Source organism: Serinus canaria, chromosome 2, assembly GCF_022539315.1.
Source record: "Serinus canaria isolate serCan28SL12 chromosome 2, serCan2020, whole genome shotgun sequence".
Taxonomy (NCBI): domain Eukaryota; kingdom Metazoa; phylum Chordata; class Aves; order Passeriformes; family Fringillidae; genus Serinus; species Serinus canaria.
The window spans coordinates 15,346,650-15,372,073 of NC_066315.1; the positions used below are offsets into that span (position 1 = coordinate 15,346,650).

The 25,424-nt window shown below is 42.1% G+C and overlaps 1 protein-coding gene across 2 annotated transcripts in view; it reads right to left on the reverse strand.

The window, feature by feature from the left end:
• The window catches only part of SVIL (supervillin), a 134,294-nt gene extending 110,966 nt beyond the window's left edge, over positions 1-23,328 (reverse strand). For both annotated transcript variants that reach the window (XM_050970666.1, XM_030229977.2), the window contains exon 1: positions 23,230-23,328. The gene's annotated coding sequence lies outside the window, so the exon portion shown is untranslated. The remainder of the gene's footprint in view (positions 1-23,229) is intronic.
• Between the last annotated feature and the right edge of the window lie 2,096 nt (positions 23,329-25,424).

A 25,424-nucleotide genomic window follows, 5' to 3' on the forward strand; every position in this document is an offset into this window, starting at 1 on the left:
CTTTTTAAGAAGGTAAAAACACAACCTACCAACACCAAACAAAAAAAAAAAATTAGGTTAGTTTCAAAAACTGATTCAAACAAAAATGTTTTCCCCACAACTTTTAAGATTAAAGAATCTGCATTTTTTAATGAGTTTTATGACAAGAACTACTTAATTAGAGCATAGCCAATGCTTGGAGAACAGAACAATTGAAATGGATACCCAAACTATTTAGGCTTGTATGCCACTTGTATGCCACTTCTGCACACTCCCTATGCACCTGCCTCTGGACAACAAATCCCAGAGATGCTTCCTTTACTTCAGACCACTCCCCTCACCTCCTTAAAAAGCAAGGAATCATCCAGAGGCTGTGAAGTGATATTTTCAACATGAGCAAGCTTTCCCAAGTCTGCCACATGTGGCTCTGTTGGAAGAAGAGCTTTCACCTGCACACCAGAGAAGGAGCTCTTATAAACTATCTTTTGAACAGGATGTTAAAAACCTCAGAAATATTAAATTCAGAAAGAGTTAAGCACAGCATGAGAGCAGCCATCATAATGTATGAATTAAGTATTCAGAAGTCATCTCAGAGGCAAATGTTTGAAACTAAATTCAGATCAACCAGAGGAGGTCCCTTACATTTGCAGTCCCAGACTTGAGTCCGTGAAGATAAACTAGGAAGTGAGGACCAAAGTGTCAATATTGGTTTCCAGCTGTGAGTATCAGAACTCAATAAACCCTTATCTGTAATAACAATATCTAAAAGATAGCTTTAAATTACTTTAAAACCCCACTAGTTAATGATGTGTGCAAACCTACACAGTTCCAGACCACATCTGAAGTACCTGCAAGTCACTAGGAAGACAACCATTAATATCTGCACTTGTCCTCTGCACAGCAGTGAGCTTCTTACCAGACCAACACTTGAGTTCCACCTCAACTTCAGCTGTCACCTGGGTCCTGACTGGGATTTTTGGATATTCTGTAGGCTGCAATCTAAAGCTGGCAGCCACTCTGTCAGAGCAAGGTGACAGCACCAAAGTACACAGGCTTTAATGAAGCACAGCACCCTTCATGCAATTTGGTAATCATTCTAGGAGAACAAGGACTTCCAGCTTCTGGCCCACAATGCTCAGGTCAAATTTTACCCACAAGAATTGCTTTTGTTTTCTTTATTTTACATTTATTTTACAAGCAAGAACTCTCACTGTAGCTTTAGCATGGAGACAAAACAGAAGCACTCAGGATTCACAGGGATATTGGTCACCAAGTTAGATCACTTCAGCCAGAGTTATGGATAAGATTCATGTTTTAACATGAGAGCTTCTGCTTTGAGCCACTTGGCCACACTTTGTTTGCAATACTAGGAAGCCAACTCAGCCACCTACTTACCTCACATGCAGCCCAAACCTCACTCAAACAAGAAACTACATTGAGAAATCCCTTTAGTTTTTGAGAAATCCCTTTAGAGTTTAGCTTTATGCTCAACTCTAATTTCTACCCAGAAAACAGCTTGCCACCAGCTAGGAAAGCACAATACCACTCTCCCAGCTCCAAGGAAGGGAGAGCTGAGGCACAGAGCACACCAGACCCCTGAATTAGTGACTGGAGAACTGTGTGAGCGAGCTCCAACAGCTTCACAACAGATCCTTCCCATTGTATTTGACAGAATGTGTCCTTCCAACTATTTTTTCTCTAAATTCTTGTGTTTAATTCAATGCATGTGGTGAGGGGAATGACTTTTAGAACAGTGATGTGCAGCAGCACACAGATGTTCCACATTTGTCATGTCACATGTTAGCCTTGTGGCTAACACCCAACCTTTAAAAGTTTAAAAAGCCTCCTACATAAAAATCCATATGATATATTTGTTCCTAGAAGAACACCAGACAATATATTAGATTGCTGGTTTAAGAAGGATAATTCTGCACTCCAGTATTATCCTTCTTAAAAAGCAAAACAAAATGAAAAAAAACCCCACCTGCAACAAGCTTACTTGGATTCCAAGAAGTTAAAAAAACCTCAAATAAATAAAACAAAAAACATAACCAGACATAGAAATTAAGTCCAATGGTAGGCTGACAAGATTTGTCACAGCTAGAAGAAAGCCCTTCAAATTGAATTAACTGTAGTGAATTGTGCAAAGAAAATGCACATATGTTACATACAACCACATCCAGAATATTTTTTGGCTAGCCCTTTTTCTAAAGAAACTTTAAAAAGACAGAAGCAACACAGACAGATTTATAACCAGCACACAGCTCCAAAATCTTCACTCACAAAAGTTTCTTCCTTTTTTTCCTCCCAAAAGAATTCTAACAGAAAACTAGAGCATAGAAATTGATGCCAGAATTCATGACCTAAGCCCTCATACCCCTACTTTCAGCACTGCTTTCATAATGTACACAGCTCAAAATGCTGTACATCCAGAAATCTGTGTGCATCCAGCAATTTGTGTGCCCAGGGTTGGTGAAAGGCTCCATTCTAAATTCTAATGAAACCATCAGGCCACTGATAAAGTATCAGCTGCAGATTGTGTGAGATATCAAGGAACTGTGACCAACTGATTTTTTTCCCAAATTGGCAATATAATACCATGCAATGATTTGCTGCAGGCACTAACTCCTGATCTGTCTTTACCAAAGGGCAGTAGTCCCCATTCAGAAATGTGCTGTACTTGACAGATCACTACCTGAACAAAAATCACATTTCTACAGGAAAGTTAGCTTGAGTTTATGATGAATTCTTCTTGGAATGCACCCAGCTTACACCTGAAAATCTACAGTTATGACCAGTTCAGTAGGTTTGGATTTTGGCATACACTAGAAAGCAACTATGAATTCATCCATCAGTATTTGCAAACAAACAATAAATTCAAGTAGAATAAATCTAAAGCCACTTCCTGCCAGTTACTGCATTTGACAGACTGTGGTCAGCACCCTGTATAACACAGAGAGGTTTCAGTTTCCTGCTGACAGAAGCTTGTGTGACCTTGGCAAAGTCACCAGGCTTGGTCTGTGGCTCCATGGCAATCTCAGCCAGCTGCTGGCTGCCAGATTCCCACTCCTCCCCCTTCCCTGCTCCACAACATTTGACCCTGCACTGACTCATTTCAGACCAGCAACAGTAAAAAGAATTCAATTGCTCTCGTAGGTATCAAACAGGGATGAGTCAGTGCGGGGTCAGGAGAGCAGAGCGGGGCCAGGGGGAGCTGGCACATGTGGCTGAGAAGGTGGCAGCCAGCCCCAGAACCCAGCTCCCAGTCCATCATTCAAGATAAAGGGAGCTCTTCAATTTCACAGGGGTCTGGTGAGCATAAATAACAAAAGGTTAAAAAAAGCACTGAGATTCATATTAACTCACTGGAGCAATTTTTTAGATTAGTTGTCTAAGGAAGGGGTTTTTTTTCCTACAGAACACCCATTTTGGTGTAAGTCTTTGTCTTCAACCACTCAAATTTCTAAGCTCTGTAGGGACTTTGAGTCAGAGACTTAGTGAAGTAAAGTAAAGCTTAGAGAGGGATCCATGCTGATGCAGAGCCTCCAGGACAGGTCTGTTTTGCAGGAAGCTCCAGTACAAAGGATGTAAAAAGGAAAAGGCACAGAAGGGGCCTTTCCACACAAGATCACCACGTGCTGCTGTTTCTTTGTGTGATGCCTTCTGTGTCTGGGTGTGGAGCATTACACAGATTTATCTGAACAGTTACAAATTCCTGGATCAGAAGTGTGCATAGTGCTTTATCCCAACTGGACAAACACCTAGCACAACAAACAAACAAATAAAAGATAAGACAGTCTTGAGGGTGTTCCCTAGATAAGGTGCCCCTGAAAGATGGAATTTATTTCTCCTCTCTCAAAAAAATGGAGGAAACACAATCCACTCCTAAAGCACCCCAGAAGGAAGCTACAATTTCCTGTGATCTCCAGGAGTGCTGGCTGTATCTCTATGGCTCTTTGGGGCTGGCTGTCTCAAAGACCAGGCAGGACAAGCCATTAGGATGAAGTTCATCAACTCCATGTATGGCACCCCAGCTATCTCTGCTCCAACCCCCATGTTCTGGGGAGCATTTTCTTCTAGTGCAACTGTTGTATTCTTCCTACTGCTTCTGCTGGCACAGATGGCTTAGGGGAAGAATTAGATGGGATAAATGGGATCAGAACAGAAATGTGTTAATAGTACCAAAGCAGAACAAAAAAGGTCACAGCAATGCTCACTTTATTACCACAATTAGAATACAGCAGAGAAAAAGTATTTAGCAACATATATTATCTAGCAGAACAAGTAACAAAAAGCTCACTGAACATTTAAAGGCTATTTTGAATGGATTTCTGAAGTGACCTGCTGGAAACACAGCTATATGGGTAAAGAAATTCAGCACATATCTAACAATAAGTGTATTTCTTAAGGCATACTTTGTACAACTTTGCCATGTATCACATCACACATACTTTAAACAATTAAGCATTAACATTTACCCCTCTGCAAAACCTTAAGTAGCCTCTGGAGCATTTAGTCTCCTTGTTTATTTTATGAAATCACATCCCAAATAATCCACTTTTATTCATGAGCAAAGCTCTGGATTTTTTCTCACTTAGTAGTCTATATAATTATGGTAGAGATTATCTTGGCCTGGGGGTTCACATAGTTCCTTGCTAACTGTCTCTGCTGTTAAAAAGTTTACATTGCTTAACAGTTTATTTACGGACTTAGGTTCCTTTGGTTTAAGATAACTGTCTCAAATTCTAACCTAAGCCTTAGATCAGAGCAATTCTGTGGTGCACTTCATTGTAGCCAAGAGCAGTCTTGTGAGTCAGTAACAGAGCTGTGAATCCTGTATGTGGAATACAATAGTTGGAATTCACTCGGAGCAATGACATTACCTTTCAATTTGCCAGTTTTGCATAAACCTGTTCAGAAGATACCTGTGCTGTTGGCAGGGCAGAGAATAAACAGTGGGGAGAAAAAGCAAGCATGACATGCAGATCTTGTAAAGGAAAATTATGTATGTTTATTACAACACAAGAAGCACTTATGGGAAGGTTTTGCATTTTCAGAGTGAAATAGTCTGTGCTGAAAAATTCAGTTTTGAAAACAGAACCATAAGTCAGAACACCAGGAAGGCTGGAAGAGCCACACATGCAAGAGTTTGATTTGCATATTTAGTTGTTAGCAGCAAGAAGCTTCCAGCAGAACAAGTGACAGCAGAACATCTCTGCCTCATGTAACTCCTGGGGAAGCTGATTCTCACAGCACGTTTGCTGTGATCCCCAGCTGGAGCCTTATCACTGCTGGCAAGCTCAGCCAGCACTCCTCTCCTCCTCCACACCGCTGGGAAGGCATCCCAGCAAGCACAGCCCTCCCTGCTCCACACCCCTGAGAAGCTGCAGAGCAGGGACACCAGCTCATCCTGCCCTGCACAGGGCTGTCCTCTCACTTTTCCCCAGCCCCATGGAAATTCCTAACCCGTCTGTCTAGGGCAGATGTTCTGCCTGCCAGTCAGCCAGCAGCAGGCAAGCACTTTCTCTGAAACATACACAACAGATACTTTATTTCTTTTTAAAAATTGAGTTTTAAACAACTATGTTTCACTCCAAATGAAGAGTGAGGTGTTTTTAAGGCTAGGAGTGAGCCCCTGAAAAGCTAAACACAGTCTAAGACAGGTAAATTGCTGTGCTAATGCAAAAATTAACAATTTGCATCACCGTTAAAGTACATCAAAATTCAAATGAATTTCCCTACTTAGAAGTAAAAAAAAAAGCAGGAAAAATAAATTCCCTAAAAAACCGACCCTCACAGCACAATACAAACAAACAGATTAAAGTTTCAGGGTTTACAACACATCTAGGAATCAACTCTTGTCTTCAGTGTCTTCCTTGCAGTTTGGAGAGTATGTGCTGTAGAACACCCACTTGGTGCATAAGCCAAGGGGCAGACCCAAGGGGGCTGTGTTTGTTATCTCAGCGACTCCTCAGCTGTACTTGCACAGCTCTGCTCAGCCAGGCCTTGGTTAGAAACTGGGGCTGTGCTATTTGCACTCCTTCTGAGAGAGCAGCCTCTGCCACGGGCCAGTGTGCAAGCAACAGCAAGGGAATGTCTCCTGCCAGAGTGCCCCGGGACAGAAATGGGCCAGAAACACAGGCTAGAGTTAGAGCTTCAGTCATGAGTTCAGAGGGCAAATTACATTGCCTGAGCCCTCACAGGCACACTCACTCCTTAATCTGCAGCTTGAATTCCTTCCACATATCAATTAGATACACCAGAATTAAAGCCAAGCACTAGCTGCATGAACTAGCTCATCCCACAAACCCAGTTTTTACAAAGTGCTGCAGTTCCCACATGTTCTAGGCAGTATGAGAGTGGGTATCCCAGTGATAAACAGTCCAGGTTTCACCCAGATCCCTGTACATTGAAATAACTTCAGCAAAGTTGACTAAGATACACCTGGCAAAGGGAAGATTCCTTTTATACCTGTAAAGAAGCGGCTGCCATCAATTCAAGTCACAGTCATCCATGCTAACACAGGCAAATGTCTAATGAGACTTGCAGTCAATTGCCTGCTCAGCTGTTCATCTGAGCAAGAACAATTACAGCTTTCAAAATTTTCCCATAAACCCCCTAAAAATGGAGCACAACTGTAATTAAATAAATGCCAATTTTAGCCAAAATGAAATATGATCTTAGGTTTAAAGGTTTCATTATTTAATAGCTCCTTAACAACTAAAATGTGACATCAGAGATGGTTCCATTACAATGCCTCTCTCAGCTCCTTTGGCAGGGGCATCAATTATGTAGGACATCTTCTGAAAGGGCTGCAAAACCAAATTATAATGTTCTCAGTCTTGTTGAGTAGCAACACTCATGAAAGCAATATTTTACTAGCATGTAAACCAATGTCTCCTGCCAACCTAATAGTACTATGGAGCAGATTTACACACACACTTATTAGATTGTCTCCCAAGTCCTCAAAATGAATTTTTGAAACATTTATTCAGACTCAGAGACATTCTGACTTCATAACAGTAGCAGTTTTTTCCTTTAGAACACACATTCCATTATGCAGATTACAGTTCTTAACCACTTCTTCAAAAAAAAAAATACATTCAATAATTCATTATTACAAGGTAAAATTTATTTGCTTTTCTTAGATTATCTCCTTTCTCTGACTCGTTTTTCTGCCATGTTATCTCCTTATTGTAATTTAAGTCTATGGCACTCCTAGTACATAAGTTTCAGGGTTAATACCAAGCACTGAGGTCTAGAGAGTCTTTCCTTCAAGCCAGTCTGTTCTCTTCCTCCAAAACAAATCAATATCACATCAATTTTGATACTTTACTGTCTCCCTGAAACACATGAGAAATCCTGAAAATCAGATGCATCAATTACTTTTCAGAATGTTTACAAACACGATCTGGAGCACATTTTAAGTAAGGAACTGCTCAGTTTCCACTTAAATCCATTACTCCAAAGCCATTAGCAGCATGAAGTATTCATTGCTTTAAAGATGCTGAACTTTCACATGCCAAGAAGTGGAGTGACCACAACTGTTTTCTACAGGACCACAGAGGAACAGAGTTGTTGCATTCAAGGACAGAGACAAGAGCTGACAGCAGAGTCACCTCTGAAACTCCAGCTGATCACAAAAACCACTTCCAGTTTTGAACCTGCCAGCATTAATCCAGAGACAGGCGTGCATTTCTGCAGTTCAAGAATTAAGGGGGAAAAAGTATTTTTAAAAGACAGTTCTACATATAATCATTGTACAGTTTGGAACATAAATACTTCAGATTAGTCTGCTCTCAAAAACAAATCAGTCTGCTTTCAAAACTCTCAAAAAGAGTTCTGCTGGAGTTTTTTTAACCCTCATTGGGACTTCACTTAAACAAAATTTGTTGAGACAATAAAATTCACATAACTCATGCCCTCCTTCCAAACACACACTGGCAAAATGATTGAGTGGTGAAAAAAAAAAAAAAAAAAGAAAAAAAAAAAAAAGTGCATGCCTCACTTTTTTTTGGCCATAAAAGAAAGATATTGCCAATATGGCTAAAGGAGAAGATTTGGTGAGGTCAGGCAAAGGTTGAAGTGCTAAATGAGAATGCAAGCTGTGCAGACTCATAAAAAAGTAGTCCCTTAAAATTTACCTGCCTTCCAGCAGCCCTTTCCCTACAGCTAGTAAGAGGTCACATAATCAGGAATCCTCTTCTCCTCTTCTTTTTTCCACAGACATCTTTCTTGGTCAGGTTATTATGCATCATCCTAAAATGCACAAGCACATCATACAACTCCAACAGAAACCTCAGCTATTGGGACAATTTGAATCCACTGGATGTGGCTGGTGTCTGGCAGTGAAGTCTTTGGAGCAAGTTAAGGAGGAACACCCACCAAAGAATCTTCCAAAATACCCAAGAATCGACTAATGATAGAAAGAAGAGCATAAAATCCAAAATAGAAACAGCTGAATTTCCTACCAAAGGCAACAGTCACTGCTAACCACAGTCTCTAGGAAGATTCAGAAATGGAAGGAACATTAAACATTTGGTTTCTGACAAGTCAGAAAGACATGACTAATCATGCATGATCCTTGACCAGCAGGTCCTGCACTAGTCCATTCAGGTCACCTCTTTACAGTGTATTTAAGACAGGCCATTCCCCATGTGTAGATTTACCTCCTGGACTTAAGCATCTTGTGAAAGCACAACTGAAAACAACTCTCTTATTAATGGAGCTAATTTCATTAAAAATAAATTCAATAAGAATTCCTAAAGTCAAAAAAAAAAAAAACAAAAAAACAAACCCAACTATTTTTCAAGCAAAATAACAAAATGAGGGACATGTTGGATTCATGTCAGCCACTGCACTTCTGCTCACCCATGTGACCACGCTGGAAAACAGAGGAACTCTTACAGAACTGCAGTGGTCTTCTGAGCTGCAACACTCCAAAGCATCTCAGCCTTCCTTGACAACAACTGAGACCTCTTCACTGAGCAATTATGGAACAAGGCAGAAGACTTGCCTATACATGAGAGAGAGCTGTAGTTCTAAGGTCTTACAAATGGGCAGTACCACACAAGTCAAAAACAGAAATTGAGCAATGGCAGTACACAAGATGAAGCAAGACTCTGAAAACACCTGAAACATAACAGTGAATCTTGTTAATCAGGTGCACACACAAATAAATCCTTGTTCTAAACAACAGCATTGAATACAGAAGATATTAAGAGGATTAAAAAAAAAACAAAACCCAAACCAAAAACCAAACATAAAAGAAAACACTCAGGTTGCCATGAACAACTAAATAAAATCAGCTCTTGTGCTCAAAGATCAAAGTAAGTATATTAATTAAATAGAATGAATCAAATCAAGGGTGCAATTAGCCCTGGAGAAAATATAAAGTAGTATTTTTGAGCATAATCTGAACAGTCCCAACCAAGTTCCAGAAGTACATTTCAGGATAAGGCTCCTCCAAGTCACATCAATGAAGTTACACATGTTGGTACTGTGAGACATCAAAAATAGCACTTAAACAACAGAGTGCTGCAAGCAGTGCTCAGCTAACAAACCCTACAGCCCAGCTGAGCAGCGAGAGCACCTTTGTTAACAATTAACAGAACAAAATCTCTGAACAACATGGACTTTGCTATGGAGATATATTAACTTTGAATCTAAATCTCAGATCCAAATTATGCAGTATTTTGGATCACAAGCTCACCAGACAACAATGTAAAGATAAAAATTAAAAAATCTAATGAGAATCTTTTCAGGACACTCCTCAGCCTGTGAAGAGGTTTGTTTATACAAGTGAAGTTCAAAGCAGTCAAGCAGTTGCATTCTGCTCATTGCCAGATGGCTCTGATTTTTTTTGATTTCCTTTACCTGTAATGCAGAACATGCTCTCACATCTGAAGCTTAACACAGTCATGAGTCTTCCCTTCACACACTGGATGTGCATCTACTGCCAGAATGAAAATTTTGAGAAATCAAATTGTTTTGGTTTGGTGGTTTGTTGTTTGGGTTTTTTTTTTTTTTTTCCTTTTCCTCAAATACTTCAATTCAATACTCTATAATGAGAAAAAGGTTTCTTTCTGTGAAAGCAGATAGGGCCTTCTTCTGTTTTGGTCAAAAATATATGTATGAATTAGCCTGGAGGATATTCTGATAGTACAGCACAGCTCCTCTAAAACACTGGAGCAATTCAACACCTGCAGCAGGCACCAGAGCCAGCTCAGGTGTCCTTTCCAAAGGAGCCCTGCAATAATCTAGAGATCTTGGTCTGGGAGATGCTGGCTGCAGTCACAAGACTCTTGCCCTGTGAGGAAGGTGTGCAGGGCCAGTGGCTGCAGTGAGTTTTTTTTTTACCAAGCTGCAGCTGGGATGCCATGCAGGCAGAAGCAATAGTTCTGAAAAACTCAGCTGGCACTTCCTGGGAAGCTAGGGCACATGGAACTGACCATCCACCTGTTCTGTTAAATCTGATTGCTTTGTTTCAAGCAAGTGTTTATAAATGACCAGCTTGTACCCTATATTAAAGTGGTTTTGAGACATTAAAAAATCCTGGAGTTTATGCAAGTTGTCATAACTATTTTGTGGCCAAATATGCATTGGTGGCACTATTGAGCATTTACAGAAAGAAAGGGCTAGGAATCAGCTCATTGCTGGAAATGTTTCCAACCAGACACTTGTATTCTGCTAACTCAAATAAGAAACTTATCTTCCTTGTGCCAAAGTAAATTCCCAGTTGCAAAACTAGGTGAAACAGCAGGCCTTCACTGGTGACCACAAGCCAAAGCCATCAGGTTCAACAGCATGTGTTACTATCCAGTAAACATTTAAGTACTCAGCCCGAGTTTAAGAAAGCTTCCCAAAACTTCCTATGTTGTTTGCACTGACCCGTGTAGTTATTTCAATGCTTCTTACTATTTATTCCCCACTCTCTTTAATTGTCTCCACCAGTACAAAGAAAGATGCTGTCACCATGGCCATTCTAACTCCAAAATGCTATAACTCAGCCTAATTTTAAAGGATGCTGGATGGACTCATAGCATTTTTACAATCTGACAAACAGCATCTACAATTTTAGGTTAGAGTCATACACAGTTACAATCGAACAGAGCCAAGCAACTGCAATCATTTCAGGCCTTTCCCAGCTGCAATTTTCCCTGGGAAGTGAAAAGCTTCCTTTAAACAAACAGCATATAAAAACAGTGTGGTATAGGAGCTACAAACACAAAGGGAAAAAAAATACAATTCCAACATTTTAAGCTTCAAATAAACAATATTTCAGGGTTCCATTTGAAAGCTTTTAGCTTGTCAAATCAGAACTGAGAGGTGCCATCAGAAAACTCATGTTCATCTACAGATCCCTGCCAGGCAAACTGAACTGTGCAGAGAACATTTTTTTTGTCCAGTCTGACACTGTCCCCACTGCACCAGCTCCCACATACCTTGGAGGTCTGAGACCTTCCTTGGTTCACTAACAGCAGACACTGATCTACTGATCCAGCAACCAAAACCTGAGACAAAGCAGCTTACAAAGCTGAAGGAGTGGACTAGAACCACCCCAGAATAATCAGCACATGCACACAGCTGGGAGCAGGAAGGAAAGAGGGAAATGGGAGGAGAGCTGGTAAGAGTAATAAAATTTCAGCCCCAAAAATGGCATTATTGAAAGGCCACAGACATAAAGGGGTTGTTTTGAAAATTGTCATACAGGTTTCCAAGCTCATTAAAACTGTCCCTAGAACAAAGTTTTCAGAGTAGAGTTTCAGTGGGAAAAGGGGAATAATTTCTCTAGATTGAAAGAGTCTGCCATTCTACAGAAGAGTTCTGAGGCTCCACAGTTGCCTCATTATCCTGTGCACAGAACACTTGATAACACTGTAATAATATTGTACAAAGTATTTACAATAAAAGCCTGCAAACTGAACAGCTGTTGGGACATAAACCAGAGCTGAGAGAGCAGCTAACACTGAGGCTACTGGAAGGGAAAAGTCCCCATCCCAAGGAAGTCAATGTAGAAGCCATGACTCCCAGAAGCAAGGGAGATGAGGCAGGACACCAGGAGGATGCTGCTAGGGCTGGCTCCCAGGAGCCTCAGTGTGAGCATGAGGCAGTGCTAACACTGTTGATGAGAAACATGCATTTATTTCGTGCACATCCTTGTGTACAGAAAGGTACACCTGACTAGAAAGAAAAGTTAACTTGGCCTAGTTTAGCAAATTATTGAAACTCTGCCAAAGCATTGTCCAGAAGACACAAGACATAGCCACTGGCAAGTTGCTGCTCTCAGAAATTACAGACTTGCAACGAGTTGTTTAACTTCTGTGTTATTTTTAGGTTGCAGAAAGAGCAAGGGCTACATAGGTAGAGCATAAAGGCAAGAATTGCTCAGGCTTGGGGAAATCAGACTCTAGACACATCATGACAGATGTCCTGCCTTAAATAGCAGCAGTAACGTTCCAGTACTTGAGAACCCAGCTAACACTCCAAAATAGTAAAAACTATAAAACATTGATGAAGATATGATAAAGCTGTTTCAAACAAGTAGCCTGCACTGCAAAAAAAAAAAAAAAAAAAAATCAAAAAAACCCCCAAAAAACCCCACTTTTATCACTGCTAGCTTACCACTTTTATCACTGCTTGCTTATAGATTTGCTATATCCCCACCCATTGTCCTTTTTTCTGTCATTAAAAAATATAAAAATAATGTGCCTGTGTAATTTGGGTTCTACTCTTGATAGTGTATTTGAAAGTAAAACTTAGAAAGGGTTTTACTTCACATGCAGTTTGATCATAGCTTACATATCAAATCCAGAATAGGGATTTGAAAAAAAAAATAAAATAAAGAAGAACAGACTGAAAAGGACTAGCATAAAGAAAAAGAGGGATGCTCAGTGAAGTCACAGAAGTAATTTTTCCAGTCACCTGAAACTGAAGCTCCCAGCCTGTAGCACACATCACATCCAGAGGTGTACAAACCATGCTGACATTGCACACAAGTGTTCCAAGGAGTGCACACAAGCACAGGGTGTGTGTGTGTGTGTGAGCACTGAGTGACTCTGCTCCAGGAGCTGCCCCACCACCAAAGGCAATTTCAACTGCACCACTTTCAGAAACCCTAACAAAGCAACTCATCAAACACATTGCTGTATTTAATACAGGGATCATGTTCACTTGCTGCAACTGTCAGACTTGAGGGGGTAAAAATAATTGAGCAATAAAGATGGTCTCAGGCTTGAAGGCATTTGAGAAGTATCCAAGCCCCAGCAGCATGCACAGGGACTACAACTGACTGGAAACATCTGAGCAAGTGATCTTCTGTTTATCAAAAGAGAAGCATTTCTTAGAGCAGCTCTCCAGAGGCCACACAAAAAAACCCCAAAAACCTAGAACATCCTGGACATTTAAGACACAAAACCAATGACTGTTTTACAAGAGTTACAAGTTTTCCGCAGTAAGAATTTGTGGTTTCCTGTGCAAGGAAGAATGCCAATTCATACCAACATGTTCATGGAAAAAGTTTTTTCAGGGCTTCCTTAAGAAACAAACCTCTGTAACAGCAAGATTACTTGCTTTGTTTCAGAGGTGATTGGCTTGATTATAAGATTTCATATTGGTCTTTGCATAAGAAACATTCAATAAAGTAACATTTGTTTTATTGGAAGGGCACTGTCTTCATTTGTACGTTACTCTAGGAGTCTCACAAGTCATCATAACTTTTGAAGGCAGTAATAAAGGTGCCCCATTTCTTTATTGCATTTGGAAAGATCTTTCTGAAGCTGAAGTTTAGCACAAAACCACTCTCATCCCCAGCTTCCTTACTTCACACACCTTTATGGGCCTTTTGGGGTTTTGCTTTTGATGTCAGCAGCTCCTTGCTGGCAAACACCTCCTGGGAGTCCAGAAAAAGCATGTTCAACCACATATTGCTTTAAAGAGTTCTTTTAAAGGCTACAAGGTCCTCTAACAGTAGGTCAGATGAAACAAAATCACCGGTAACTTCTTTTTCACAGCTCTCTATCTCTTACTGTAAGGCAGGTTAGGTTCCCAAACCAGGCCATGGAAATTTATATCTCACCTGGAATGTTTCACCTGCCTTCTCCCTGCCCACACAAATCCCTTGACGTTATCTGTGGCTGTACTATCCCAGCAGGGTACACCACACAGTGCACTGCAGACATGAAGTTTATTACAGAAGTATAAGCTGAGCATTCCCCTCTTCAACCACAAATTTAAAGAACCTGAAATGCATCCCTAGCCGTAGTTAGCTATGCCATAGTTTGCTTTTATTAATGTAAGCCCTAGAGAATTGTTTAACTGGGTTCAGTGCTGCTTAAATTCAAAGTTAATTTTACTCAACACAATTTAGTTTCAAGATGAAAGAATTAAGCTTGCATTCCACACCCAGAATCCATATAAACAACTGGCTTTCATACACCAGGCCCTTCTTGCAGTAGGAAGCCACAATTACTTTGTTGCCAACCCACAAAAACAGTACAAAAATAGGCATTTGCATGCAAGTTGTCGAGTCAGGCATGCAACAAATATTATGGAGATGAGACAAACAAGTGTATTTCAGGAAAAACAAATTCTTTGCCTGTCAACCATTGGCATTCTGCAGTACAGCAGGAAGGAAGAGGACGGGCCCAGGGGATCCAGGAGAGGTTTGGTTCAATCCCATGGGCAGGGTGTTTATAAGTTCTGGACAGTCTTTGCTCTCTGAGCTTTGCAAGGGTCAAGTTTTGTACAAACTCCTTTGAAGTCATATTTGTCAGAGCATATACTTCAAACCACAAATGACAGAAGACTGACTAAAGCAGTTTAAGCCTAAAGCCAAGAGTGTGATCTAAACAGGAATACCTCAGCTAAGTTTTGTGGAGTGAGGTGGGAGAAGAAGCAGCAGTAGTGGAGCTTTTCAGCAGTTTACAGCTAAATGCTGGCTACAGATGAGAGCACAGCCTCACAAACAAGGCAAAGCATCCAGAACTCAAACAGCTGTAACAGGCAACCCTAACAGCAGAGCCTAACTAAGCCAGATCCTAACTGACACACATTACCTGAGGAAATATATTGTTTTCTTTCTGTAATTTTGTTCATTATTGCAACTTTTGCCTAAGCAACCTTCTTTCAAAGCCTTGAATCTTTGCAGAGATAGAGACAATCTTGTGTGGTCTCTAGGGAGCTGTGCACATGGCTGATAAGCTGCACATAGGGCAGAGACTTGAGCCCCACAACCTGTGAGATAACAGGCACCCAAACTTACCAGTGTGCAGGACAGCCCACACTGAGAGCTGCAATGATCACCCTGGAGAGAAATTACTTGAAGTGCCAAAGTTAAAGATCATAACTCTCAAAGCTTGCTGCTTAGTGAAGAAGCTCTACTAGAGCCACTGCTCTATTTCTGTCTTTAAATTGACACATACTATAATTTTTAGACCCAGAGAGCAGTGGAAGAATCAGTGGAGTGAGGCAGGCACAACAGCACTGAGCAAAGGAAATCATTAACAACAGCAAAAGGAAACAAAGGTGGAAGGGATTAATTCAAGCTACATTTTCAGAACAGCAATTTTTCTGCTGCTAGAAGTGCTGTTCTCTTGTGCAATCAACAAGGTCCCCTCCTTCATTAAGCCTTAGAGTTTTCAGCTTTCCTGGAGTTAAAAGGTATTACATAGACAGACATGTCTTTAAATTGGCTAGGAAGCCAATTTAAGTTTAGAGGAAACTTTAAAATAAATATTTTCCCCTGTAGAGGATGGAGCAAATTTAAGCCAAGTAAAAAACACTGGCAGAACCTTTCACTTGAAAGAAAGAAAGAAAAACACCTAACAAAAAGCTTTCTCAAATGCTTTATTTTTATACCTTCCCAAAACATTCACCAACTTCATTAAAAACAGTCTCGGGAGGTGGGTGAGACTGTAATCCCTTCCTTTTCCCCTCTATTATTTTAAACATGCTTAGCTAATTTAAGGCCATTTAAAAACTTTTCACTTCACTTCCCACCACGTTCTGAAAGAAATATTTCTTTCTCCTAAAGCCCTCAATAATTGAACACTAATCACTAATCAGATACTGTCTTCCTCCTCTGTTCAACTGAGGACAAACCAACACTTCCTTACTTTCTTACTTCTCAAAATCCACTTCTCCCAATCTCCTCTATGCCCATTCCCTGAACTCATTCCAAAGGGGTTTATGAATTAATCAGCAGCACTTAAAAAAGTTAAAACATTGAGATGCTCTCCCTAACTTTCTATGTGACAGAAGCTCTATCTCCATTCCCTACCCCTCTCCTCCTGCCCTCAGCATCACACTCAATTGTCTCCTTCTATTTTTGAAGTGTGGTCAATCTGCTGTTCTGAAAGAGAAACTCTCTTTTCTAAAGAACTGTTCCTACATGTAGTTATTAAATCCAGAACTCACGTTCATTTCTACATTTTCTGTGTTAGCTAGACATTTTAATCTAGTATTTATCACTCAGCTCAGCTAACATAACTATGTATCTAATATGATCACTTCAAACTATAAGCCTGTATTTCTGCTATGATTTCAGACAAATAAAGATTTAATGCTCCAACACTGACTTTGAAAAATTAACTTTCCAGAGGACAAGTGCAAGCATCTAGCCAAATAGTGTTCCAATGTCTTTTAAGACACTTCCATTAGAATGGAAAAGTTCAAACTCTGAGCTATTTGGAGATAGAAAAACAGATCCTGAAACATGCCACCTTAAATCAAGAGACTCTTTGTATGGTTTTGCTTTTGTTTTCACAGGTCAAGGCTCTATCATGAAGCCAGAGTCATCCTTGCATATTTAGGTAGTGTTGATGTTTAACATGAAAGCTACAACCAGCAAGGATAGAGCAGGCCTGGTGAAAGGGTGGGAGAAAAAAGAGGTAGAAAAAAAGAAATGTATTTACAGTCACCTGGAAATTTCCTCTCTGAATAATAGGGCATTCAGGCCAGTTACAATGGGTAACTTGGACCCTGGGGCAGGGGCAGTCGTGCAATCTTTTCTGCAATCAGGAGCAAGAATGCACAAGTCATTCCCTTCCAGTCTCCTTCACCATGAAACAAATAGCAAAACCATGAAAAAACAAATTTACATTTTTCAAATACAAACTTCATTAAAAATTATTTCAATGATTTACCCTCTTGTCTGGGAGTAAGGACTATTAATCAATGGCATCTGCTCAAGCCTCTGAAAACTTTGCTTTATCACTATCTTTAGCAGTCTCTTGCAGCAACCAAGGATACACTCCTCCTCACCCCAAGTTTCAAACTGACAAAACAGGTTAAGTGGTTAGAATGGTAACTTTAGTCATGAACAGAATTATCTCCTTTTTCCAAAGGAGCTTGAATTTACTCTGACTTTCAACTTCTGTATCTCCAGGCAGATAGCTATGGATTCAAAGCTGCAGTAAAGAGGAGCTCAGTCACACAAAACATTTTCCAGACATTTCCTATCACTTTAATGGCAGGGAGAGCAGGCTGGAAAAGGCAGGTCTCAGCCTGTGTCTCCTCACCTGGACTCAGCTCTCACTGGGTTCAGATACAAGATATTGCAGAGCCCCTGTTCCTTCCTTGACATCCAGGCTGAGCAGGGCTGCCGCTGAAACAAAAGTTCCCAGATTCAGTAAACAAAAGGGTTGGCTGACAAGAGAGCACAGGATGCCTTGTGCAACTGAACATTGTTCAGAGAAGTGGTTAAACAAATGAGCTGCTGACATGGCTTTAAGGCACACCTTTTTGTAACCCAGTTCTTTCGGATTAGTTACTGTTACAATCTGTGGCTGCATATGTAAACACAATTGGGTTTCGTATTTGTTTCAGATCTACAAAACAAAGATTTTTTTTATGCAATCTATTCAACTAGTGACAAAGAAAACTTCTAACAACTTCGATGTGGGAAGAACAGCCTGCTTTTAAGTCCATTCGAAGCCGGAGAGGGGCTCGCAGCATCTAACATTTAACAAGTCAATTTTATCTCCACTAATACTTAACACCAGAGAGACAAATGCAGCTACAGTTGCCTGTATTAAGCAGCTGGCAAGCTCGGAGATGGAAAAGTTGCAGAACAGCTGGGGAATGCGAGACCCTTTTGAACAGGCTGCTATATGATCCAAAATAATGGTACATGTTTACACACAACACAATGGCAGCAACAGCCAAATGCAGGTCTGGCGAATGGACTACAGCTGCTCCTTCCCTCAGACAAGCACAGCAAGCAGATAAAAAGGAGTTCATATTCACAAAATATGGCTTTCATCTTAAAAGGCAGCAGTGTGAGCTCCAAAATAGACAGCTGACCCTCCAACTGGACCAAACTGTACAAGATTCTGTATTAGAAGTTGCCCTCTAAAATAAGTCTGGATTAGGGTCACAGAGCTCCCCAAGCTGCTGCTACTTTACCACCAACAGTTTCCAACCAATGTGTTACTCAGACTAACAGGTTGCCATCTAACCTACAAAAAAACTTCTCTTGTGACAGTATTTTCCAGCTAGAGTTAGGAAGACAGCCATTTACAAACTCTTAGCATGGACTACACAGAAGTCAGCTTTCCACTTCAGAGGAAGACACTGAGTATGCCAGAAAGGAGGGTTTGAATAAACACGAGCTTTACATCTATTTATATTCTTTTTTACACTGGTGTTGCACATGGTTGTAAAAGTGAGTTGGCACCTGAAGACAGCCCATCTCACTGCTCACCTAGACAGAGGGGTGGCCCTTATTTCCTGCCTACTTATGCAACGACTGATAGCATGTTGCAAGGAGCACTTGCTTCTTTCACAATTGCCATCTGAAGATGAAATTATTTTGTACGTGACCTTGTACAAAAATTGCATCACCTTATTTCAAGTGATCTTCCCAGTTTTCAAGCCTCAGAAGCACAGTATCAGTGGTACCATCTGTCTTGCTCAAGACAAACCATGATTAATTAGTGCTAAGGAACTGGCTTAATTAATATAATTAATTAATAGATATAATTAATATAATTAATTTATATTGTAACCATACCAGGCCTAATTACGACAGGCACCAAAACAGAGTTAGTAATGGAATGCTTTGACTCAGTGCAACTTGATTAAAACTATTGTAACTCAAAAGAAATATTTTTTGACTGAGAGGAGACGGCATTGAAAAACTTCTACTTCTTGTGCCCATGGCCATTGAAGCTACAACCCCAGTTAGGAGCTACTCAGAATAGGATGGTTAAAACTGGTCAAAGACAGCTGTGATGGCAACAATAACCGATGCAGACACAATTTTTAACTTCCTCTGCTTTTACAAAGAAAAATGCCACTAACAGCCATCATAGAAAGCAGGATTTTGAAATATGGGTTGTAAGACTACCTCATGACTAATGGGACTCTGCTAATGGCAAACATATCTCTCAGCACACTTAAGCAACAAAATGCCACATCTGTACATTTCAATTTCAGGCTTCAGATAAAGAAGTCTTTCTAGTGAAATTGATTTGTGAATTAAGCCACACTTGTAAGGAAATTCCCCATATTAATAAAGAAAGAAAATAGGTTGAGCCTTGAATCATACTCACAGAAAAGATGGTTCCTGTACCCAAACAGTACTACGCCAGGTACCCCTCCTGCAAAGAAGTGAGAGGCACACTACCTTCAAATCCTACCATCTGCAAAGGTAAGAGCACAGATTTGCCTTTCCTGCTGCACTGACAGTGCATGGATACAAGTGCCATGCTGTGGCACTGGGAGCAATGGTTTGTATCCCCAAGGGACCTCAGTGAGCTCCAGAGCCCCATTTGCACCAGGGGCTTTTTCTCCAGGGTTTGGCACCTCTTCTGCAACCCAGATGTACCCAGTTTTGAGCACATCCCACTGCTCCAGTGTCTCTAGAATCTTGTTCTCATCATAAAAAATTAAAAGTGGATGCTTAAAACATTGCAGGATGTTGGATGAGTTATGACATCAGCAAAGCTGGGCACAGTTCAGCAAACAGATGATGTTTAACTGCTACAGGTAATGCACTGACAGCCCACCTGAGCAAGTGATATGGGAGTGACCTAGACCATCCATAAGATCACTGAACCTCTCCCAAATTACTTGTACTTATTATATTGGATCACTCTTTCAATCAAGCTCACAATAATAACCAAAAAAACAAACCCAAATTTTAAAACCCACAAAAGAACCAAAGAACTCTAGTTTCTTATCAACTAGTGTCCACTGAATGAATTACTGCTTTAAAGGAGAAGATATTTATCTTAAAACTCCAACACTGTACTTAGCAGGTACAAACACAATAAGTGTACTTAGAAATCATTCTTTGATTCCACTTTCTTCCTTTGTAGCCAAATCATATACTGTAACTTATTATTCATTAAAAGAATGAAAATTTTTGTGTGTGTGAATGGGTGTGAGTTTCTGTATTTCTGAGAATCTTTTTTTAACATGCATTTCACCCATGGATATAAACTTGGGTATTTCACAAGACAATTAATTACTACTGGTATTGGCCAGAGAGAAACTAAGAAAACAAGTATTCTAATAGCTTATTCCTGGTTTTACTATAACTGCCCACAGAGGTTGTTTTAGAAATTGTTGGGAGGTACATCTACACCAAAGTGTGCTTGCCATAACAAAGATTTCCCTCCATGTAGATCTCCTGACAGCCATGTCCCAACAGGCTCCAGATCGTTCATGCACATACCACGTATTGTTCAAAGCAGACTTGCTTTAAGCAAGATTAAATACCTGTTCAGTTTGAACTGTCCCAGTGCCAGGATAAACTACACTAAACTAGTTCAGATGATTATCCCGCTGGGCTCCAATGGCCTTTGAAACTCCCAGAACCCCAGAATCTGCTGCTTCTGGGAATTATGCCAGGAGCTGTGGGATAGCTCTCCACAGAGGACATTACAAATTAAATATTTTAGAAGTGTGCCTGTGTTTACATGGAGCAAGGCTGCAGTTCAGCACATGAGTCAGCATGGTTTGCATCCACTCAGAACTGAGCAGTGCAGTTGGGAACTATAAATTTTCTAGCCAAACAAAGGGTGTGAAATGATTCCCCCAGGGGAATACAGTCAGGCCACACCTAGCAAGAGCTAACACTCACCTGAAGACAGGAATTTTGTTAAGAGCTTTTCTGTGAAAAAACCCATGACTTTCCTCTGGTGACTGCAGAAGTGTCTACACAGGATGGACACTTTGGTCCTGCCTGTATCAGAGAGGTTTGTAACGATACCATGGCCAGATAAACTCACAGGCATGCACATCCACGCCAGGATACAACTCTTTAGGCATTACAATGAACTACTTTAAAGGGAGAGCATATTTCCTATTAGAATAGCAAATCAAAATTTTAACTGCATCTCACTTGACACAGTAACATGGAACAAAGCCTCCACAAAGATACACTAAGCAGAACTGAAACTAAGCAAACTACTCTAAAGCATCTCACCATGCCATTACCTACAGCCAGACGCATTTAAGGACCCGGCCAAAACCCTTTTATTGCAGCCTCAGGGGGCAGGGAGAAGGGGTGACATCTCAAGCCTCTCAATGTCCCACTAGGGAAGAACATCTCTTGGCAGGAACAGCTGTAAGCCTGTGCTTGAGGAGTGGGACACACTACCACTATTCCTTCCCAGTCTCCAGAACAAGCACTTCTATCTCATGAAGGCTCCAAAAGGACCGTAAAGCAACCAGGACTGAAAACTCAGGCTGGACCTCTGCCACTGCTGGTTACACAGAGCCAGCAGACAGCCCTCAGTTGGAGCTGCACTTCCAGGTGTGGGGCAACAACACCTCAGTGTAGTAACACTGCACACAGTTCTGTTGTTATAAACCTCTTTAGCCACGTGCATCAGTCAAGAGTGGTTTCAGTTTTCCGGTGGCTGTTGTTTTCATTTTGAACAGATGAGGTTAAGATATTACAGGCTGAGAATATTCTTCAGCATGATACAGTCTGGTTTACTCTTCCAGAAACACATTTGCCCATTATAAAAATAACCAGACTTGTTCAGAACATATTCCACATCAGAAGGACTGCTTCACAGCTAGAAGAAGTAGGTACCAACCAGGACAAGAGATCCTAGCTCAGACAGCAACTCATGTCTTTCAGTACATGAGATATTATCTGAGCTAGGATCAGTCTATGATGACACTTATAACCGTCAAAGACACAATATCAAAACTAAATGAGTAATGTTCACTTCCTATTTTCATTACCAGGCTTCATGCTGCTGCCCCCTGCCAAGTAATAAACTTGAGTACACTCAGCCTTCGAAAGACCACTTAAGTCTCTCTTAAAAAAACAGTCATAATCCATGATCATGATCCATCAGACTGCAAGAAGAGTTATTAGTAGAATGGATGCAAAGGTTTAATTAAGTAGTCAGCTAAGCAGCACTGGGTATCCATGCTCTATGTAAAACCCTACAAGCACCGCACTGATAACCATCGGCATACCCTACTCATTCTTCTCCTATTAATCACAATATCACACTGTTTCCCCCCCCCCTTTCTAAACGTCATATTGTTTTCTGGAGTTTGGACAAGTCGGGGCAAGCCAGAACCCCACTGCTGAGCCATTTAAGGTGAGTCCTCAGTCTCTCCAAACCAGCTCGGGGGCTCAGTGCCGAAGCGGCTCCGTGCGCCACTCAACAAGCGCCCTGTTGATTCTGTCCGCCTTTCCCGGTATCCTACTGAGCTGCAACGAGCCAGCATCATGAAGTCCCTCTTTCTCTACATCACACGTGCGCGCTGCTGCCGCCGCCGATGCCTTTCCTTTTCCAGCTGAAAGAAGAGACAAAACTCCTCCAAACATTTCTCAGCCCCGCTGCGAAGCGGCCCCGCGCCTCCGGCGGCCCCGGGAGCGGCCCCTCCACCGCGCCCCCCGCTCGCTGCCCCCGCGGGCCGAGCCGTCCCCGCAGAGCCCGTCGCCGCCGGCGGCCCCGGGTGCAGCCCGGCCCCTGAGCAGGTGCGGAGAGTGCGGGGCGAGCCCCGCATCCTCACGGGCTGCCGCGCCGGGAGAGCCCCGAGCCGGGGTGACAGCGCGGCACCGGCGGGAGCAGCGGGCGAGTTTCGCGCGGCGCCTCCGCCGCCAAAGGCGCTGCCCGGGCGCGCAGGGAGCCCGCGGCGCCTCCGCCACGGCGGCAGCGGCCGTGCCCGGGGGCAGCGGCCGTGCCCGGGGGCAGTGCCCGTGGCCGGGGGAAGCGGCCGTGCGGGCTCCCCGCCCGCGGAGAGCGGGACGACAGCGCGGCTGCCGCCACTCACCTCGCACTCGGCGGCTCGGGGCAGCAGCTGCCTCCGGCGGCCTCGTCAGTCCGTCCGTCCGTCCGTCCGCGCCTCCGGCCGGTCGGCGGGGCGGGGCGGGGCGGGGGGAGCGCAGCGGCCGCGGGGGGCGGGGGGCGGCACCTCCTGCCGGCGGGCGGGGCCGGGCGGGGCGAGCCCGGGGCTCGGCGCCCCCCGGAGCGGGCGGAGCGGCGGGGCCGTGCGGAGCTCCCGGCCCCGCGCCGCACGGACCGGACCGGACAGAACGCGCTCCCTCTCCCGCCGCTCCGAGCCTTAAAGGAGCCGCGCCCGGCGCGGAGGGGAGCGGCGTTTTTGAGTCCCTTTCACGGAGCGTAGCCAATAGAATCTTTAATTGTTCAAAGGAGAGCAGGCCCAGCGAGAGAGCTCCGGTGCAGCAAAGGGCTGGGAGGGCTCGGCGCCGTCACTCACGCACACGGTTATGGGTAGCTCCTGCATTTGCAGCGTTTCTGGACAGCGTTTCACTGTAGTGTACATTCAGAGACACTCGACTGTTCTCTTTATTAACTTGCACAACCTCTCCAGGCTGTCTCAACCTGATGGAAGAGTTTGCTCCTGCTGGGATGCAGCAGATCCTGGAAGACCTTGGGGACAAGGCTGTCTAAAGGAGCAGTTCGATAAATGTCCTGCTCCTTCCGTACTACTGGGGCCACATGAGGTAGAAGTTGGAAAGTCATCACCACATTTTATTTAAAGGGTGACACTTTTTTCCCTCGGATGTATTCATTTAAAATCAAGGCATCATTAGGAAGGTGGAGGAAATAGCACCTTACAGACTTCAATTCTGATACAGCAAAGGTGCTTGTCCACGCAGTAGAAGGGAAACATGGCACTGAAACTGACTAATATTAAACATCCAAGAGGGCAGAATCTCTTTATCTTCCTTTCACTTCAGTCTTTTACTTTAATCAAATATTTTGTAAGTGAATTACGTGGATAATTCCAGACCTGCTTGATCAAGACTTACAAAGCAACCTGTAACCCAATCAACAACACAGAGATAATAATCAAAAATCTAAAAATCATTTGAAGAATGTGTTAAACCTTAGGTAGAGGATGCCCAGAACCAAACAATAAAATGCTTCTGTTTCATTCAGCTGCAGAGAAGAGTTATCTTCTCTATATCTGTGTGAAGTCTGTGCAGAGAAGCAGGAGAAAATCTTAAACGTGCTGAGATGAGGCAAACCCAAAAAATTTTCAATCAACATTCAACAGGTATTTTACAAGGCACGCCACAAAATCTCTCTGCAGCGCCACAGCAGATTTGTGCCTTAGATGAATTCAGAATGAATATTGAGGGCTTAGCTTGAAACATCACTGGGCTTTATAGCTTTGTGGCAGGGAGAATTTTCTTTAATTGCAGGATAATGATGTGGTGTGGGCACATGCCTTTTGCCAAGTGGTTATGAATTACTTTGTGCAGATACGTGAGATCCACATCAAATAGAAAGCACAGACATGTCCTTCCAGTCTGAAGGAGAGAAGGAAGAAAACTACTGTGAAAAGGAGGTCAAACATAAATCATAGCAAGGTTAAAAGCCATGGATTAAACTCACCTTGAAAATACGGTTTATCCTGCTCCCTTTCAAGAAAATGTGTCCTGTTATTAAACACCCCTATTTGTAACTATCAAAAGCTTATCTTTCCTTATTAATTTTTTTTTTAAAAAGGAGGCAACACCATCTCACTAGAATTGTCAAAGTTTAGAGATGGAATTCTGATTCTGAAAAAAATGCCCTTTAACACAGGCCCGAGAGAGTTGTCTGAGGGGACAAAAAAGTAATTTGAATGTTAAATTTTCTTTTCCTGTAGATTACATGAGGCCATTCTCACTTGTTTTCAAATATCAGAATGGTTTCTTGATGGAACTTTTGTAACTGAAAACCTGCAACCCATTTAACCAGAACTCTGTTTTCACCCGAGCTCAGAGCTGATTTGTGTGTCTGGATTTAGCTTTAGGCACAGTCCCTGCCATCTTCTGCCAGAGACTTTTCTCCTGCAAACTTAATCCATGATCCAGATACATGATTATTTCAAATTTACATTTCAAAAGGAGTAAAAGATTGATTTTAATTCCAAGGGAGAAGAGGGAATCACAATGATGTTGTCGAATCTTCTGTTCCCAGAAGAATCGACAGCAAAAAATTAACAGTATTGAA